At 44.2% G+C, this 19346-nt stretch overlaps 1 protein-coding gene across 2 annotated transcripts in view; it reads left to right on the forward strand.

The window, feature by feature from the left end:
- zmiz1a (zinc finger, MIZ-type containing 1a) overlaps positions 1 to 19346 on the forward strand; it is a 239240-nt gene that overhangs the window by 109373 nt on the left and 110521 nt on the right. Inside the window, exon 1 of one of the 2 annotated variants that reach the window (XM_042336622.1) lies at positions 5786 to 5854. The exons of the other annotated variant lie outside the window; for it this stretch is intronic. The gene's annotated coding sequence lies outside the window, so the exon portion shown is untranslated. Of the gene's footprint in view, positions 1 to 5785; positions 5855 to 19346 lie in introns of those variants that run through there. 2 annotated transcript variants of the gene reach the window in all.

Genomic DNA, 19346 nt, shown 5'->3' on the forward strand with positions numbered 1-19346 from the left:
TCCTGTACAATATCAAAATTAGATTCGACTCATTTTAATTTAACTTTTCACAGCATCAGAATTAGCTTTCTACATTTAAAATATCTGTTTCACTGTACCAAAGTAAGGATGATCAAGAACGTTAAAACACCCACATTTAAATTTTACTTTGCTAGGTTGGTAGTCAATGGCAAGCTCTCAACTTTATTGAGAACATGCACTTACCCAAAGTCTTTTAGGGAGGATAAATGTCTTGAGGCAGCAGCACAGTAAAGCATGTGAGGCTAGCATTGCTGCCATTGTAGGCTTTAGAGTTCAGACCTTCTCAAACATGTCAACTCTGACAGGGCTATGCTTTCTCCCGGCAGTTAATTATTTTCCTCGCTTATAATAATAACTGATATAACTTCTTTTACATTTGGAAGGACATCTCAAAGCGCTTCAGGATATACTATAAAGTACAGTGACTGAGTATTTTGTAGGTGAATGGACAGCAGTGTCCTACAATCAGCCATGAGTGCTACCAATTGAGCCAGGCTGACACACAAATGTAGCTTCTCCATCATCAGGGTGAGGCCAGAAAAGAAATCACAGACCTCGATTGTGCAGCCATTTGTCTGTCACTGTGGGTGGTGTGGAATCCAAGCAGTGATATAAACAGCGAGGATTTCACGTCACCAGAAGCCTTGGGCTGATATTACAAAACCACATCTTGAAATGGTTCCACAATACTAGCCCAGCATGTTACACAGCAGCTACAAATTCAGAGGTGAGAACTGTAGTGCTCAACCTGTTTGGACAAATAGTCTGTACTTTTAGCATTTCACAAGGTGGGAGGGGATGATTAATCCACTGCTTCAAGGCTGTGTTCCGCAGCTAGTTTACAGAACTCTATTTTGTCAAACATAGGTTGCTGAGACTCAGCCGTTGTAGAAATTCATGGGGACATTTGGCTTTTCTGGCAAAATGTCCATTCATATCACGTAGCTTGGCTGGAGCAGCTCACAGTGACTTAATGTTGGAAGTAAAGGTGCATGCAACTGCTGTCGGTGTCAAATTTGCAAGATGGGAGCATTTTCTGGTCCCTCCCTTGTTTCTGGAGCAACTGACTCTTTCTGAGGGCACATCCCACAAACACCGACTTCCCTCCAGTGCATCTGCCAAACGGTCGTTCTCCAGCTCAGGCTCACAGTGTTGGCCAGTGTCCACAGTATTGCACTGCTGTCCTCAGCCTTTCCAGCAGGGATCGATGCTGATTTTCTTTCCCCTTTTCTAATCCCTGTGGGTGCTGAGGAGAATTACAGCGTCCAGCTGTTGTTCTGGCTGATATCAGCTAACCTAGCACAGCCCAGCAGTCAGACCTGCAACCTTCTGGCCTGTAATTGCTCCGCGATGCATCAGGTGGTGAATGCCCCGAACTCTGTAGCATGCTCAGTGACGTCCAGATGTCATGCTCCTCTCTGATCTTTGTTGACCTTTGTATTTCCGAGACCTTTTTATGAATGGAGCGTGATTGTTACTTACTGTTGAGCAGTGTAACTGCCCGACAGCCAGAGGAAATTGTTTTATTAGGAATGCAATGTTGAGGGAAAATAAGCGAACAATAATAAGGTCACAGCACAAAGTAATTGGGATTAATGATGGGAATCATGAGTTCATACAAGACTGATATTTCCAATGAATGTAACTCTCTCTTGCTCGCTTTCTCTTGCTCTTTCCCCACCCCCAGCCTTGCTCTGGTAGAACTCTCATTCTTAGTACCTTATGGAACTCAAACGACTGGAGATTTACAGCGTGCATAAGAGACAGTGTGTGTGTGTGTGTCTGTAGCATGTGTAGGCAGCAATAAAAAAGGAAGAAAACTCCCTCAGTCACTGTAGTTAAACAAGGGGAAGTGTTACAAGCACAAGCTGGTCCAAAAAGACTTGACGTGTTTCTAATTATAGCCCTCGCTCCACCCTCTGAAGCTTCCCAGCACGCAGACTTGCTGGGCTGCCCTGTTTGCACTGTACGTTGGCCCCTGTCATTTTTCACCTTCAAATATTCGCACCAATAAAACAGTTCTTGAAGGCGGCTCACGATATCCTGAAGCATTTCACAAATTGCAGATTAACGTTTGCAAATGGTAGTTTCTGTGAAGCCAGCCAGGTGACACCAGCAATTCTTTAGTCACTGCTGTGATAAATTGTTCAGACTTGTTGGGTGGCATTAAAATTATGGATTCAAGGATTTTAAATGCTTTGTTTACCAATATAAAACAAAATAATTATCGAGTAAAAAGGTCCCATTAATATGTAAATGGAGTGTTTGTCTCTTGAGCATGAGATAGCAAATCAAGCTGCAAGCGTCTCTAGCTCTTGCTTTGTTACACTATTATCTCTGGCAGGCAGTCATCGAGAAGTTTACACCAAGTTCTCAGCAAACCTTACGCCGAGTGATGGCTGCTGTCCGCCAGGCCGGGCGGGGGGTGCATTGATGAAGCAACTCAACGCCACAAACGACCTTGTCCTTGTCCACCTCTGTCTCCGTGCACTTCAGTCCCCCGTCCACCTCTGTCTCAAGTGTGGGGGAGAGGATCTTGGTTGCCATTCAATGTGGTTGTTGCGCTGCTGCCGAGTGGCAGTTTCTCATTGTTACAGGTTCTCCCTATACCTCGACCACCCCCACTCGAAGTGCTGGTGGCAGGGCTGGCCTGGTGCCTGTCGGGGTCTCTTCCTCCCATCGTTGTGTGTTACCGTACTCCTGATTCGTCTGGGACCCAGGTGGCTGGCTTTGCCTCGGGCCCTACAAAAGGGCAGCTTGGTCCATGGAACATGGGCCGGTACATATTCCCCATCAGTAACACGCTGGGAGCAGCCAGCAGGAGGTGCAGTTCAGCAGGAACTGCCAGCTGATGCCCATGTTTTATCCTCTGCAGGTCAGATGCAGCTTTTACCCCCTCGCAGCTGAATCTATTGATCGTGAGCAGCTCCGCATTCAAACTGATGGACAAGACCTCAGGGTGAGGAGTCCAACTCCACTCAGTGGATCAACATTTCAAAAGCACGTTTATTTCCTCTCTTTCTGCAGTACGGACAGTGTCCCTTGATTGCTACTGCTGCTTGGCTGCTCGACCATGCCTACGGTCACCTGCGCCCTCTCCCTGGCTCGGCACCGGACTCCACCACTGTTAAGAGCTCCAAGACGCCGTCCGGCGTGAAGGGCGGTATATAAATGCAAATTGTTGTCATTGTTGCTGCTTCCCCCCCCTCACCTGTTACTGTTTGCTCATTGAGTGAAAACATTCTACCCCTTTACTGCAGCTTACACCCCCTTGTTTGGATAGTTGGCATTTTGAAGCGAATTTCACCTGGCTTGTGAGATGGAGAGCTGCCCACAAGCAATGTGTCACAATTGAAAGCGAAATAAGTGGCATCGTCAGTCTCGCTCATTTGTAAAGGGACTTTCTTTCACTGCTGAAAATTTGTAGATCTCTCTCTCTCTCTGAAATTTTGTTTTGTTTTTGAGGGGCCAGGATAAGAATGTTCCTTCCTGTATGTTCTGGGCTCACTTCACACTGTTCTGTTTAAATTTCAACTCCTAGCAGAGAATTTGCATTTTAACACCTTTAGCTGCCGAGGGAAATTGTTTCTTCCGAAATGGAATAGAAGTGATTGAAAGAAATTTGCCTTCTCAAAATGTCCAGACTTTATTGCACTGTCAGAGCTAAGCAATTGGTCACTTTACATCCCATGCTCTGTAGTCACTTTATATCCTTCGGCTTAAGAGGTTAAGTCCTCGAAGCAATTAATATGGAAAACACTTACTGTAGGCTTTGTGTAATGCGATTTGGTTTTTTTGTTCTAGCTGGGTTCAGCACAGTGCTGTTGGAGAGGAAACTTTGCTTGTTCGTACTTGGTTTCACTTGAGAATGGTAGACTGAGTATCATGAATCCGTGAGATTGTGAGAGGAAAGCTGGGAGGGTTTATTATATTTTAAAATTTTAAGTCCAGGAGGAACCATGGCGGCCCGGAGAGTGTGACGTGAGCGGAACTGAATTGGGAGGTGAACCGACAGGAGAGACTGGTGTGCAATCTATGTGACTCCACAGATCTCTTTTTGCAGAGAGCTGGCACAGGCATGATGGATCAAATGGCATGTTCTGGGCTGAAAGATTATTTGATACCATGTGGTCTGATTGGATTTAGGCCCCAAAGATGAGGGTGGTTTCTTTTCACCATTGAGGGTGGATTGAGTTGTATTTTATGATAATAATCCTTGCATTTGAGGTAGCGCTTTATCATGTTGCAACACCTCAAAGTGCTTTAGAGTTTCTTTTTCCTTTTTTTTATCTGGGGAGATTGTTGCCGGGACACCAGGAGAAACTCCCTTCTCTTCTTGAATAGTGCCACAGGATCTTTGTAACACATAGGCAGATGGATCCTTGATTTGAAGTGTTATCTGAAGGATGGCACTACTTGGGTGTTGAACCCTTGACCCTCTAACTCACAGGCGAGATTGCTACCAACTGAGCCAGTTTGACACCTAAGTTTAGAGGTAATCAGACCTCCATGCTGGGTGAGATGAGCAATATTGAGAAATGACAAAAGGATGAGATCTGGATCTGGCTGTCCCAATCATTTGTTTTGATTACATTTGCTATTAAGAGAACACTTCTGCTTGACTAGTTTAATGTGTTAGCATATGTTGTCAAGGTCAGATTCCTTGCTAAGTAACAACATCTAGTTTGCTTCTTAGGGTGAACTGGGGTGGGGGGTGGAGACTGAAAGTACAAGAAAAACAACCTTCAGTGGTGTGCACACAGAGCATCCGGTTTCTTCTGCAGTAAGTTGTCTTACCATTAAGCAGCAGATTGGTATGGCATAGTGCCTGGTACCATCAGAAAGAGTCTTCTGTACACTCTGGTCACTGGCAAATTAGACCCTCTCTGACTATATGTTTCAGTCTGTCTCCATGCTCGTGGAAGGTGGAAAACTCCTCTCCTCCCACTAGTGGCCGTTCCCAGCAAAATGGCAATCAATGCCTCATCTTAGCTGGTGGTTGGAGAGCAGGGTTCGATTCTCTCTGCTTGTTTAACAGGACTACACACTGAACAGGTAGTGATGCAGACTGATTACATTGTCCCAGTGTCCGAGGGTTAAGTGTGGGACTCCTTCATGTGCACTAAACTCATCTAAATGGAAAACACATTGTCTTCATTATTTGCAAGTATTGAATGAACACGGTTACTGTGGTAACGGCCATCTGAGGCCAGACTTATTTCAGGGCAGTGAATGGGATAGAGGAACACAGTCGGCTCAGAAGCTAGATGGGAACAATTCCTATTGAGAAGTTTTATTTAAAATCAGCAAAAACTTGAGCATTTTTACTTTTTTCTTCCTCCCCCCCCCCCCCCCCCACCACGCACACACACACAAAAACACATCTGGTTTTGCAGACAGAAATAAAAGTACTGTACTTTGCCGCTCTGAAGCATTGAATTAGTTTAGAAATTGAAAACAATTGCTTGGAGTTTTTGGATGATTTTTTTCTCCATCTTCCCACATTGTTTCTCTCCCCACCCCACTGCCCCCACCACACACACACAAGCACACACAGAACAGCAGCAGAAATAGATGCCATGCAAGCATGCTGCAATCCAGCTTCTACTTTAAAAAGAAATGCTTTTTTTTATTGTTTGCTGTTTCACTTAAGGGGGTGTGTATCACTTCAGCTGGTGTCTCACTCACAGCCTTGCTGGATGGAACACGGGATTACGGAATAAGGGATTTACCAGCGGAGGCTTAGGGTGTATGTGTGGGGGGAACGGATCCACTGACACACTGTGGTCGTCCTCTTCTTCCTAAGTGGCCATCTCCTGTGTGAGCCTTGGAGGTGAGCGTCAGAAGGTTATTTGACTAATTCCATTCTCAGCTGATGTTCCCACTTGCCAGGAAAGTGAGGGGAAATCTAAGTGACCCTCCTTCTCCAACGTGGATTGATTGATGTCACAGTTTGGTTGTGATACTCATAAACATGGTGATGGGTTTTCGCCTGTGTCAGACACCAATTGACCAAACAAAAAGATCAAAACGATTTAAAATCAATATTGATTTGAAAGGTGTGGAGTCATTCGAACTGGCGAACTTAGAAAATGGTAATGATTTTCCAGAAAAACTGTGCTTAAAACCCTTTTGGCACAGATGTCCTCAAGAGAGTTAAGAAAGAAGAAAATGCATTGGAATTGTACTGCAAATAGCTTCCTTACGTTGCTGAATATTTTGGATGGTGACCTTTGACCTGTGCAGGCTGGAGACCTGGTGTACATTTATCCTGTAAGAGTGCTGAATAAGAGAAAGGATTATAACCATAGAAACAGCCATGCTTATTCCATCCTGTAGGACACAATGTAATTGTTTTTGAATTTTCACTCTGTTTTACAGGATTACATCAGTCCATAAAGGTCTGTTTTAAAGCCCTCTAGGGTGTTTTTGGGTGAGAGAACTGTAAAGATAACTTAGTACTGAACTTACAGTACTTGGCAAATGTGACGTGCACTTGGCACATCAGTCGGTTGAGGTCGACTGCACGTGGTTTGCAAAACATTGAGTGGACTTATGCAGCTGGTAACTACAGTGACCTGTATCGAGGGCCACTGTGGTACTGGGTAGGTTATCTGAGAAGTGAAGCCAAAGCTGACATCCCACTCTGGAAATATTTCATGCAATTCTTAATTGTTGTATGGGGGAAGAAAGTAAGTACACCTGGTCGAGTGTGTTGCTGAGAGAGTATCTCAACTGGTGCTGCAAATGATGAGAGCTCCAATTAGCATCTCTGTGGAACATTTTAGACAAAGGAAGTGCCTTTGAGGGAAGCAGTTGCATTGGAGACGCACGTAGGATGTAACCAGAGATGAGTGGTTACAGCTATCGAGAAGGATCAGACAAGGTTAAAGCTTTTCTCTCTGGAGATGAGATTGTTAAGAGGGGCCCTGATAGAGGTGTTTAACATCAAGAAACGGATTCGATAAGATGGAAATTAATAGGCTGTTTCCACTTGTTGTGTGAGTCCAAAACAACGGGGGCATAAATATACGATAGCCAGTAGCAGATCGAAATATGATTTTAGGAGGAACTTTTTCACTCAGATGGTCGTGGTGGGATATGAACTCACTGCCGGATGCCATGGTTGAAGCAGAAAGCAACAATATATTTAAGAGGAGAAACTTGATGCATAAATGACAGAAAAGAGAATAGGGAGGTGTAGGAGAAGGGAATAGGTAGGTTAGAGCTCAGGTGGGTATAAACACTGGCATGGACTATTTGGGTTGAATGGCCTGTTTCTGTGCTGTTGCATTCTACATGATTCTATGGATCAAGAAATCCTGTATTCGCTCAGTTAAGAGGCGGCCTGGTAATGTGGAACCAACACAGAAGTGTTTCTTTACCTGGCAGCTGTGATGGTATGTTTGGCACAATGTGGACATTACCTGCATGTGCTGCTGTCAAATTGGATGTGGACATTAAAACACTTGTACACAGCTCTGCCTCATAAGCTATTGGGGACGTCTTGGGACATCCTCCTGACGTGAAAGATGCTATACAAATGTATTGTTGTTGTTGTATAGTGGGGGGAGATTTAAAACTGTAGAAGATTTGCATCTTTCCCGTTGACTCTTTTTCTCTTGTTGAACACAATAGAAGGTTGGGATGAGACTGGTTCAGGAAGGACTGTCTCGGAATCGAATCTTGCTCCAGTGTGGAGTTGGAGCAGATGGAATGCGCTCTCTCAGCACTGTTCAAAGATGGATTCCAGTGGATCGCTTTGGTTCTGCAGCTCAGCTGAGTCTGTGCAGTGTGAGAACCTCTCTGCAGCAGAAGGCGCAGCTGCCCCTTTCGTTTTACTCAGGATTAAAGTTTTACCGGAAGAAGTCACAGCCACACAGTTGGTCCTGCAACATTTTAGACAAATATTTGTGAAGGAAAAATATTAAATGATATGGGGGGGTGGTGGGTGGGTGGGCGGAAAAGAGAGTGTAACTTAACACACAGTTCTTATAGAGGGCCCACATGGCCTTCTTCCGTGCTGAAACATTCTGTGTGATTCTTATGCGGAGAAGAACAGGTGGCAAGGAGCGTGTTGCAAGGCTGTGACACACTCAAAAGACTTTGGAGAGAGGGTGCATTCCTGAGGCTTCAGGAACACCAGCTGAGCCAAGAGACCGTTCTATTGTCCGTGAGCCAAGCAAATATCGTGAAAAACAACAGCAACAACTTGCATTCACATAGTGGCCTTAATGTAGGGTAACATCTCAGACCACTTAACAAGGACCGGGGTGGACACCGAGTGAGGGGAGAGGAGAGGGAGGTGGCCAAAGGTTCCCTTTCTGGCTGTGGTGTGAAACACCCATTCCTGTTTGCTTTGTTATCTGGGACCTGCACTATGAGAGGAATCCCCATTGGAAGTTGAGCACACAAGCGGTGTGTTTGAAGCCAGTCATGGGTGTTTTTTTCTGTTGACAGGAAGTGAGAGTTTTACAAAACTATGGCAGTAGATCAGGGCTCGAATGCCGGGTGTGTGCTGATGGCAGAGACTGCTTTTCTGAAAAAAAACATGCACTGTTCCATATGTAGAACAAACCAGGACTTGTGAGCATATTTCAGCCTCCACCCTCCCTCCCTCCCCATTTATATCTCATAATACATACAGCTTCCCATTGTTTATCTGCTCAGTGATTTCCTGCTGATATGCTGTTACTGCTGGAATTGTGTCTTCCAATATTAGGACCTTCTTATTTTCACACAAGCTAAGCACTCTGAGACGCTACCTTGAATGAGGGGCACTATATAAATCCAAGTTGTTACTGTGTTTTGCAATAGCGACTGAGTAAAATTATTAATTTGTTCCGAACCAAAGGCACTTTTTTGCTGCAACACATACCCACTAGGAATTGGGTTGAGGCTGTCTGGAGACTGCCCAAACTGATATCACACAGTAAACCCTACAACAGCCAGGCATAGGAGACTTTATCCTATTAGTCTGGGTTGGATTTAAACCCAGATCCTAAAAGTGAATGGCAAATGCCTGATCTGCAGTTTCCCCCCTCCTCACCCCCATCCCTTTGTAATTAAGACACTTTTTTAAAAAAAAGTTGCCAGCCCATAACTCCTTCAAGTAATGATGTTGAAAATGTCAAAAGGATCTGATCGGGTGTGAATGTGAAAAGAGACTTCCACTGACAAAGGGATGCATTCTGAATATTATTTTGCTATCACTGATCAATGGTAAATCATTTTTGTATAGCTTGTTGATGGGTATAAAACAGGCGGTTGACAGTGTATTGACAACACTGTCAACACGTTGAATAGTTCCATTGACAATCTGGTTTGAAGCAAAGTAGCACTGTTAGTAAAATTACAGTTGCAAACGCCGAGAAATAATGTGATGAATTTATACTCTGCACAGTGGGTTACTGTCACAGCCCACTTACTATTTAACAGAATGTCAATCATTGCCTTATGAGAGGTTTTCAATTTAAAAGGCGATCGGAAAGGCATTCTTAAAATGGAAAATTCACTGACAGAACCTAAACTAAATGGGCATCATGAACCGAAGCTCCCGTCCAAAATGATAGGAGTTTTGCACATGAATTGTGTGTTACACACGCTTAAGTGAGTAATAAATAATAAATAAAATAACAGTTTGAATTTCAAGGTAAAATTGAAATTCGTTTTTACTGAGCCAACAAAAGCCAAGGCTCTTGATTAGATAATTAATCAAAGCGTCCTTGTTTTTTGGAGAATTTTAGAAGCAATTCTGAATTTATATCTTAATTTAATTCTTGACCCCCTCAAGGCATGGAAGGGTATCAGCTAAAAGCCTACCTCTTTAGACTTTACTTCCGACCATTCTACCCTTCCCAGTTTCCATCCTGCTCAGGCTCTCACTCTGTGTCCGTGAAATGTTTGCCTTATAAAGGGTGAGATATAAGTACAAGTTGTTGTTGCACAAGCTTAAATGGTGAGTGTCAGCAGGTTATTTCAATCTGCGCATGTGTGTGTGTGTGAGTGTATGCATGTGTGTGCATGAGGGGTGTGGGTACAGGGAACCTATTGTCCATGAATATTCCAGCAGGGATCACTGCAGAGCAAACAGCAGGTGGACTTCTCGCCATGTTTATCTCCTGTCCAGTCCAGGGTGTTGGGAAGAGCTGCTCTGCCCCTATCTCTGCTCCATTAACAGCTCAAATTCCTCAATCTTAATCTCCAAAATGATGCCCTCCACAGCCTGCCAATGTTCACACATGACTGGTGACTGGAGCTTGATGCAGTGGGCTGCTGGCTTGTGGTTAACATTACCCCAGGATGAGGAGAGGAAGGGAGAAAGCTGAGGAAGGAGAAAAGGCACAAATCTGATTTACGTGAGTGGGAATCTCGTTTTTCGTGAGACTTTTAAGGAGAAAATCTAACAGCAGCTTCAAGGTGAACTCTGGCTAAGTGAATATCCCTAGATGAATAGCAATTTCACGGCAAACAGATTGTTCATCAACTGTACCTGTAAAGTACTGTGGCAGATGCACTTTGTGCACTCATTATCATTTAATTAACACAACAAATATGTGCTTCCTTCTTTTCTTTATTGCATTGGTCTCGTAGGAATCAACTGTGTGGAACAAGTTAGGCTGCAGAAAGTTAACATTGTGAACGTGCCTTGAGCAGACAGGGCACTGGTTTACTGTAACACCCATCAGTACTTTGCTAAGTTCTATAAATAACATGTAATTACACAGTAATAATTTTGTAATGACTAGATTCGTTCCTAGTACTGTAATACATTAGCTCTTACATTGTACTTCATTGTTCTTAACAAACAATGTGTTACAAATGAATACTGTGTATATAGAACACCACACAGTAATAACTTCCTGGTTTACATGACATTCCGAAGAATGGAGTAACACATTTGTCATATTGACTTTTTTTTATTCTTCATAGTTTTTTTTAAAAAAGAGGGGAGGGAATTTCTTCTTTATCTTCTCCCCTCTCCTGAAGGTACTGGTTGACCTCCTCCACCTCACCAGAGTGTCCATTCTTGAGACTCAAACAAGGAGAGTCAACAGGCTGCAACACCAAAGTTTTATCCTACTTTCATCTTTACTAGATAGTTATTCAGGACTGGCTGATTATGGAGTCCTGTAGCTTAGTGGTTGGAGCACTTGCCTCGCAAGCGAGAGGATCTGGATCCGATTCCTGGGCAGGGCGAAACGCTGGGCAAGTTTCCTTCCTTCCTCTGTTTATGTAGCAGTAAGAAGGAACCAGGTTGCTAGTCGACTGGTGGATCACTTTTCCAGGGATAATAATCCCTTCAAAATAAAAAAAATTACACATTGGTTACTCAATCGACGACTGTTTGTGGGACACTGCTGTATGCAATTGGCTGTTGCATTTTGCCTGCAAAATATACAGTCAATTCATTTTACAGTATATTCTGTGAAGTGCTTTGAGATGTCTGGAAGATGTGATAAGGTGCTATATCAAATACAAGGATTATTAGTATTACTATTATTATTATTATTATCCTCTCTTAGCCTAAAGGTATTGAAGTCCTGTGTGTCCCTACTGCTGCCTAGACTGACATCAGCTAATTCAGCACAAACTGGGAAATAAAGCCAGAATCTGATTTATGGGTCATTTTCTCAACGGGTTGTTGCTTTATCAATTGAGTCATCAGGTGGAATCCTTTAAAAAAAAACTCGACTGTCCTGCAGCTAGTACCTAATAATTGGCAACAAAACAGACCGATTTCTGTCTTGGTTGCGTTGATCGATCTGGTACATTGTGACCAGTGATGGACAGATCCCGAGGTTTCTGTGATGCTTTCAGTGTCCTTGAGTTGAAGTGCAGGTCAGCATTTGGGGCCTTGTGTAAAGAGGAAGGAGGTTTTGCTGAATGTGTGATCACTAGCAGTCACTCCGGTTATTACATGTGTAAATCGAGACATTGCTATTATTCCTACTCGTAGGCGGTCATGTGTTACTGACCGACTTCACACGTTTAAAGATAGCAAGACTGGGGAGAAGCAAACTGCGCTCTCTGAGCAAAAGGCCAACGGAAAAGTGAAGCCCTATGTGAAGTATTAGTGTAAGCCGGTTTGCTGTCAAGAGGAGAAAACATTTACAGCATAGAACACCCTCTGTAAGAGAATGGGTTCTATGCCAGGTTACACTGCAAATTCTGGTCAATGTAGACCATCAACTACAGCAATACAAGGATAGGTTTTATGTCAGCCTTTGCTGTTTCCTGGCAAAATAGAAACCGGGGAATAATATTGATGTATTTTAACACAGATCTGTATCATGAAGCCAAACTCCTCTGGGCCAAAGTGTTCTGAGCTGATTTGCTGTGCCTTCAGCTCCCCTCTCGACTCTCTTCCCCCTCCTCGCTCCCTCCCTTCCCTCCCCTCACCCTGACCATTTCCCCCCTGCTCGGGTCATGACCCAACTGTGCAGCGCCTTGGGACGTCCTCCTGACGTGAAAGGCGCTTTATAAATGGAATCTTGTTGTTGTTGTTGTTGTGGTTGCTGTGGCTCCATTGCCTATGGGCAGCCGTTTTGTTTCTTTCTTGCACTCCGAACAAAAGAAACCATCTTCACCCTGGAGTAATGATCTTAACTTACAAATTGGCTCTGAACTCAAGGTGCTTCTCAACTTCAGTAAGACAATTGAAGGCCGCATTTACGCGGTTAAATACCCATTGATAATGTAACCAAAGGGGAGGGAATAGCTTCTGAAACGTGCAGGTTCTAATAATACTACAATAATAATCCTTCACTGTAAAGTGAATTGACTGTATAGTTTGTGGCAAAATAACCTTTTGGTAACTTTTAGAGTGAACAAACGTACAGAGTCAGGGAGACAAGGAAAGTGTTGGGTTTGAGCTGAGGTTCATGTTCGTTGAGTTGATTTCACTTGCGTTATTGGTGGGACAACGATAATTGGGCTCAGCATCCTCACACTGGGAAAAGGAATAACAGTTCCCATTCCTGATCACTTTCCAGTTACTGCTGGAAAGTGAGCATGTGTGAGTGTGCCTGACAAAGAGCCCACTGACCCACGCACATCCAGAGTGTGACGTGAGCCAGGCAGGGGAGAGCTGGCAGAACCCCTTGGATTTGTATCCTCGCACTCTGCCCCACCGAACTGATCAGCCCTTTTCATAGAGCCTGGGTTAATGAGGGAAGCAGAGTGGGGGGAAAAATTGGAGGGAAAAAAAGGAGCTAAACATGAAAGGTAACCTTTTGAAAGTTTTTTTTCTTGCTGTTAATTTCCTGCACTCTGCATATTTGCAGCTGGTGTGCAGTGAAAGCCGTCTTGCTCACAGCTGAACAGGAGTAGATGGGAAGCTGACACAGCAGGCACCAATGCAGTGAGGGAACCAGGTGTTGACTTTCAGGTTGGTTCTGATCAGAGGAGGGAATGTGATTAGCTGAATTGGGATCTCCTGATGATGAAGACGTGCTCCCGCTCATGGGCAGGCTTTTTATTTCATACAAAAATGCCAATTCAGATTACCCCTCTGGTTAACATCACCCAACACATGACCGTTCATCTCCTTGCTCAGCAAAAGGAGCGAGAGGATGAAAGGATAATGGCATAGCATTATGGTGCGGCCTGTGGAATAGGAATGAAATGAGGGACAGCAGAGAAGCAGATTGTTATTTTACAAAGACCCATGTTATGGGTAAGGCAAGGTGTTCGCTCTCACACTGTTAAACACGCAATGCCAATCTCAGTGATTCTGTATTTATTCCGTGATACACATGCTCACTTAGAAAATGTTCCTTACTTTAAAGGCAGTGAATGAAATGTCCAAGTGATAGGTTTCACTTCCCCTCCCAAAACCTCACTGAAAGTAAGCCCTAGCTATTGGCATTTATTTCTAATTTTGTGGAACTCCTCAAAAAATTGACTTCACTAGCTACAAAACATTGCAAGTGAGCTCAGTTCTGAGTCACTGAATATTACACTTGGTGGTAAATGTGGAAAGCAGTGTGGATTGCAGATTATGCAGATTTGATTTTAATGGTTTTAAAATGCAGCCTTTGATAGAGCAGCAAATGGCAACCCTGTCCCTTTAACAAAGTGGCTTTGAGAAGGTGGAGGGTGGGAATGAAGGGAGAGAGAGAGAGAGAGAGAAAGGCTTAAATTGCAAGAGGTCCTGCTGTGTGCGGGGTACGATTCATGCTTTGAGCGAGTGTGTAATTGCTGATGGATCAGCAGTTTTGGAGCTGAAACAGGAGGACCAGGAATTTCTCAGCTTACCTATTCAACAATTGCAATGAGAGCAGTTCATGCTGAAGTGCCTGTAAGTGTTTGGGTTTCCTTCCCCCGATGTATTGCACAAGCAAGGGCTCGCTCTGACTCAAAATTACACCTCTTTTAGATCAGACTAAAAAATCACAATAATTAAAACCCTCCAGTTGCTTCAGCTGCTCTGCAGTGCTCCCTCTAAAGGTGATGTTTATCATCATTTTCAGTTTGTGAAGTGATAATCGCCCCTAGCTGGAAATCATTTTTCCCTCAAAAGGTTCTAATGTACAGAATGTTGCGACGCAAACCTGTTGGTCTGTATTTATAAAAACCCTGTTGTTTTGTCATTCTGCCCAGTGAAGCAGAGTCAGATAAACGCTGCTGGGTGGGGCGGGGTGGTGGAAGAGGAAATTTCCACTTTTAACATTTATGTAAACTTCTACGAATAGTTCAGAAAACTAATATTTTGAACCTTGACACTCAAACAGGAAATTAATCTGAGGCCCCGATGAACGAGCGGTTGCGTTTTCCACTGCGACCCAAAGTTCTGCTCGTGTTATATTTCGATCCCGGGTCGGAGCCCTGGCCTGGCTGTCAGTCAAACCAAGCTGCCCTCTGTCAATGACTTTTGCCAGTGTTTTTCACGATTAGGTGACGGATGGTCGTACTGCCTTGAAATTCTCCTGGGGGGGGGGGCGGAGTGAAAACCGACGGCACAGAAGCTCCTCACAGCATTTTTCGGTTCGTCAACTGCAGAGTAGCCAGAGTAGATGTAGGAGAGTGTAGCAGCAAAATGGGACTCAATGAAAGAAGTAAACAGGCTCTCAGCCCACCCATACAGGCTAGCAATGTGCTTTGAGAATGCTGGGATATGCAGACCCTCCCCAGATAGGGCACAGGGCCCCAGTGGCTCGAACTCAAGAGTCGCCACACGCTCCGCCCACCAACTTTTTGTTCAAGCAGTTCTGTAATGTAAAGAGAGGCATTTTGTGGCAGCCCATCTGCTCGCCTTATAATACCTGCTGATTTGCTTTTTGCAGTAAGCACCGAATACTGAATGGTGCATTTTATTGTCTCACAATGCCGCCACCTTGATTTAGTCATTTGCTTTTTGTGCGGTGGCGTTTGTGTTACTGACCTGCACCTGCACTCTGTAATGTGCACTTGCAGTGCTGAAATATCTGGCTGTAAATGAGCCCGTTTAATGTTCTGTGGAGGCAGGAGCTCCTTTTTTTTAAGCCTGTCGCAATAATCTGAACTGTCCTCACGACAGTTTTGTGGCTGCGCCCCAGCCTCGTCTCGCATACTTGTGTGACTGTGCATCTGTTACCCTGTAGTTTGGGACATTCTGCATCGATAAAAGAACGCTTTTTCATGCTAATTTGTATGCTGCAAACCGCTTTGTGCAAGACGTGGTCGTTTTGACACAACACATGCACAAGGACAATCTAAACATGGCAGCAAGCAATCTCCAGCAAATTAGAGGTGTAAGTGTTATGTTTCTGTAGGTGAGAAGAGGTTGTGGCCCGTCTGTTCTCATGAATTCATTACATGCCTGCACGTCCCGAATCGGGTGATAAGGAAGATTTGTGAGCGAGATTTACAATTCTGTTTACTTCAAAGTTATAAATCAGATGTGGCTTCTAAATAATATTGCCTCTTCCACTCACGCACCGCAAACTGCTTGTTTAGGATTCATACTATAAAATAATATAATGATGGTAGATTCCATGTATTGAGCTTCAGGGTGGTGGGACGTGCAGGGAAGTCTGCACTAGAGAACCATTTTGAGTTGTACATTTGTCTTCTGCACAATCTTCCTTGTCTCCAAAGTCAGGCAAATATGTGGCCTTTGACCTTGGTTACTTTCTCTCCAACCGGTTGCTGTAAAAGATCCTCCTTACCCCTCCCCCCTCCCCCTGCATTCGATTAAGGCTTCTTCTGGTCACGTTTGACAGAGAGATTTTCATGTTTCATTTGTTAGAATCATGAGGAAGAGGTTAAAGATCGACTATTGTGCCGCAGACTCTTGGTGCAGGAATCTCCAGATTAAAAGCTCTCTTTACTGCATATAACTCCAGCCTTACATTTTTTATCATTTGTGTTGTCGGGGCTTTTTATTTATCCTAGTTAGGATCAGGTTGCTTGTTCTTCGAAGGAGCTTGTCTTAACTGCTTGCTCTGTATGTGCTATAGACTCTTTTCACCTCCTATGATCTGACTGATCCACTAGGGAAAGGGAGGGATCAGAAGGTTACTGAAGCTTGGAGGGTTAAGGCTGGTGAAACAGATTGCCTTTCTGATACACATATATATATTTTGCTTTCTGTTTTTGATCTCTTTGAACACCTCCCACATACATTGTTTGTTTCTTCCAGTTTTTCCTGCTCCTTTCCTCTCTTCTCTTGCTCTGCTCCCCCCTCCCCCTCTCCCAACCCCCCCCCCCCCCCACTCCCCACCACCATTCAACCTCCTGAAATCCCATCATGGTTCATCTTGGGCAGGAGCTAATGCTGCTACGAAGTTTGCTGCCTGGATTAAATGTGGTATTGTAGAAAATGAGCAGCCGCTGCTCACAGGAGGAGAGACTCCTGAGCTGAATGCATAATGAAGCAGGGAGAGAATGAGTGAGACAGAGAACCATTTATTATCTAAAGGAGCAGCTTTAGAAATCCATATCCAGTTTAACTGAATAACATAAAGCGTATCATCTACTACACCTCTGGATTAATGTCTCACTTAATATTGCCTAATATTTACTAGCCCTGACGGTAAAACCTTTTTGTATTGCGTTGCATTTGCGGAGGTGCTTTTTTTAAATACTTGACTGATGAAGGTTTTGTTAAAAGTCTTGGTCTTGGTTGATGTACATCGGTTTTGTGTGAATTCAGTTACCCAGAGCCATAGAGACGTGTGGAATTGCGAGCAAGCTGTCTACTGTCCAGGGACATGCTTTCTGATAAACAGAAGTCTTAAGTGCATACATTCACACACTCGCATACATCTACTTGCGCACACACACACGTACAGGTACAGGTGAAAGAGCTGATATCTAAAGCTTTGTTTATGTAGTGGTTCCTGTGTGAAGGTGCTTTTGTCACCTTCAGCCTCTCCACTTGATGGCAATAGAAGCTGCAGTCAGCGTTCTTCCACTGAGATCTTGCTGCGTTTCCACCTCTGTCCCACGTCCTCTGGTTTATGATCCCAACCCAAGAAGCAAAGGCAATGAGGTCGGAGATAATGTGACTTGGGTTTCACACCCAAATGCGGTTTGCTTCATATTCATCTCAGAATTATGATCACCAAGATGCACTAAGTATTATACAATCTAAGGGTAACTAAGAGAGAAACCTTTATATTTGCTGTTCTCTCCCCCTCCCACCACCATACATTCAGAGTAATGTTTGTCTCTGAAGAAACCACACACATTTCAGATTTCGACATTGTTGGGCACTCATGTCCAGTCATTGGAGTCTGGACTGCTCATGTCTGCTCACTGTCGCTCTGTACCTATCTCGGGTATATTTCCTGAAGCCCCTGCTGATCAGTTTGTAAACTTAGCAATCAATCAAATTGTGGTCTCTCACCCACACACACCACCGTCACACCCACACACACATACACCTCTACACACCCACACACATACACCCCACCCCTACACATACACACACATGCGCGCACACGCAAATATAAACACACACATACATACAACTACACATGCAAGCGTACTCACACACATACGTCCACACCCACACAAACACACACAATGTCCAAAAATACGAATACATCCAATTGTGCACACGCCTGCACACATGTGTACCCATTCCTACCCGTGCACACATACACACAAACGCACACCTGCACATGCAGGCTCACAAGCATTTAGACGAGGATTTCAGCCTGCTCAGGGGATTACTGCACATTTGAAGAGCGACAATGGAAAAGGAGCTGTGTCACTGGGCATTGGTCACATTTCCAGACCTCTGCTCCCACCTCCTGCACCCAGCAAACCTCCCTTTGTCTGGCATCTGGCCTTCGAGAAGCAGCTGTGTCCCCATTTAACAGCCTTCTCCGAAAAGAGAGGCTTTATTAAAGTGAATTTCCTTTCCTGAAGTGTTTAATGATTAAATTAACCTTTAACCTCCAACCCTACTACCTTAAAATGCTTTGTTTATGCTGTGCCTATAGCAGTAGTCAAATCCAGTGTTGATTGGTGTTGTCACATTTTGGGGGATTAGTGATGGCAATTCAGGCTCAACGTGGGTTGAAGGAAGGAAAATGGCTTTCCTTTCTTCTCTGTCTCTCTGCCCCCACCCATCAAAAAATATATAAGGGGCTCAGACTGGCTGTGGCATTGGAAAGACAGTAGTTAGTTGTGTTGAGGTGCTGGTTTGTATGAACGTGTGCTGTAGTAAAGGAGGATGGGAAAGAATGAGAAGATAGTTAATCAATAACTGCAAGGTCAGGCAGACAGTGTCAGTTTTAGTGCACCCTGTTAGGAATCAGTGGTGGAGGATTTGTATAGCTTGTAACAGCTTAAGGAAACAGATCTGTGCTATTTGTAAAGGAGTAAGGCTCGTGGCTTCTGCAGAGAAGGGAGTCACCTGCTGGTGGTAAAGGAAGATGGAAAGTGAGTGTGGTCTTCACTGCAACAGCAACACCCCAGTGGGTATTGAACTCCCCGTTAGTATTTCATCATATCACCTCGGAGCATTTACCCTGACTTCCCCAATCCCCAGTCCTCCTCTTGTACCATGTGGAAACAGTTCCTCCAAATGAATTGCCGTTTGCCTCATCTGCACGGCTTGACCCGTTGCCTCCAAAGCAGCATCAACTCTGGTAATGACAGTCGGGATCTGTTCCGCCTGCCACTGTGCTTACCACTGGTGGTTCCAACTCTGCATATGTTCCGCGATGAATGATATTTGCAGCGACAGTGTGAAGGAAATTCACACCATGCATGTCATGGGCCTATTTTAGTCACAGCATGTGTCACGTGAAGACCACACACTCACCCATTCTCTCTCTATCATGCACATACATTCTCTCTCTCATGCACACACATTCTCTCTATCATGC

This window comes from Callorhinchus milii, unplaced genomic scaffold (genome assembly GCF_018977255.1).
Source record: "Callorhinchus milii isolate IMCB2004 unplaced genomic scaffold, IMCB_Cmil_1.0 Scaffold7, whole genome shotgun sequence".
Classification (NCBI taxonomy): Eukaryota; Metazoa; Chordata; class Chondrichthyes; order Chimaeriformes; family Callorhinchidae; genus Callorhinchus; species Callorhinchus milii.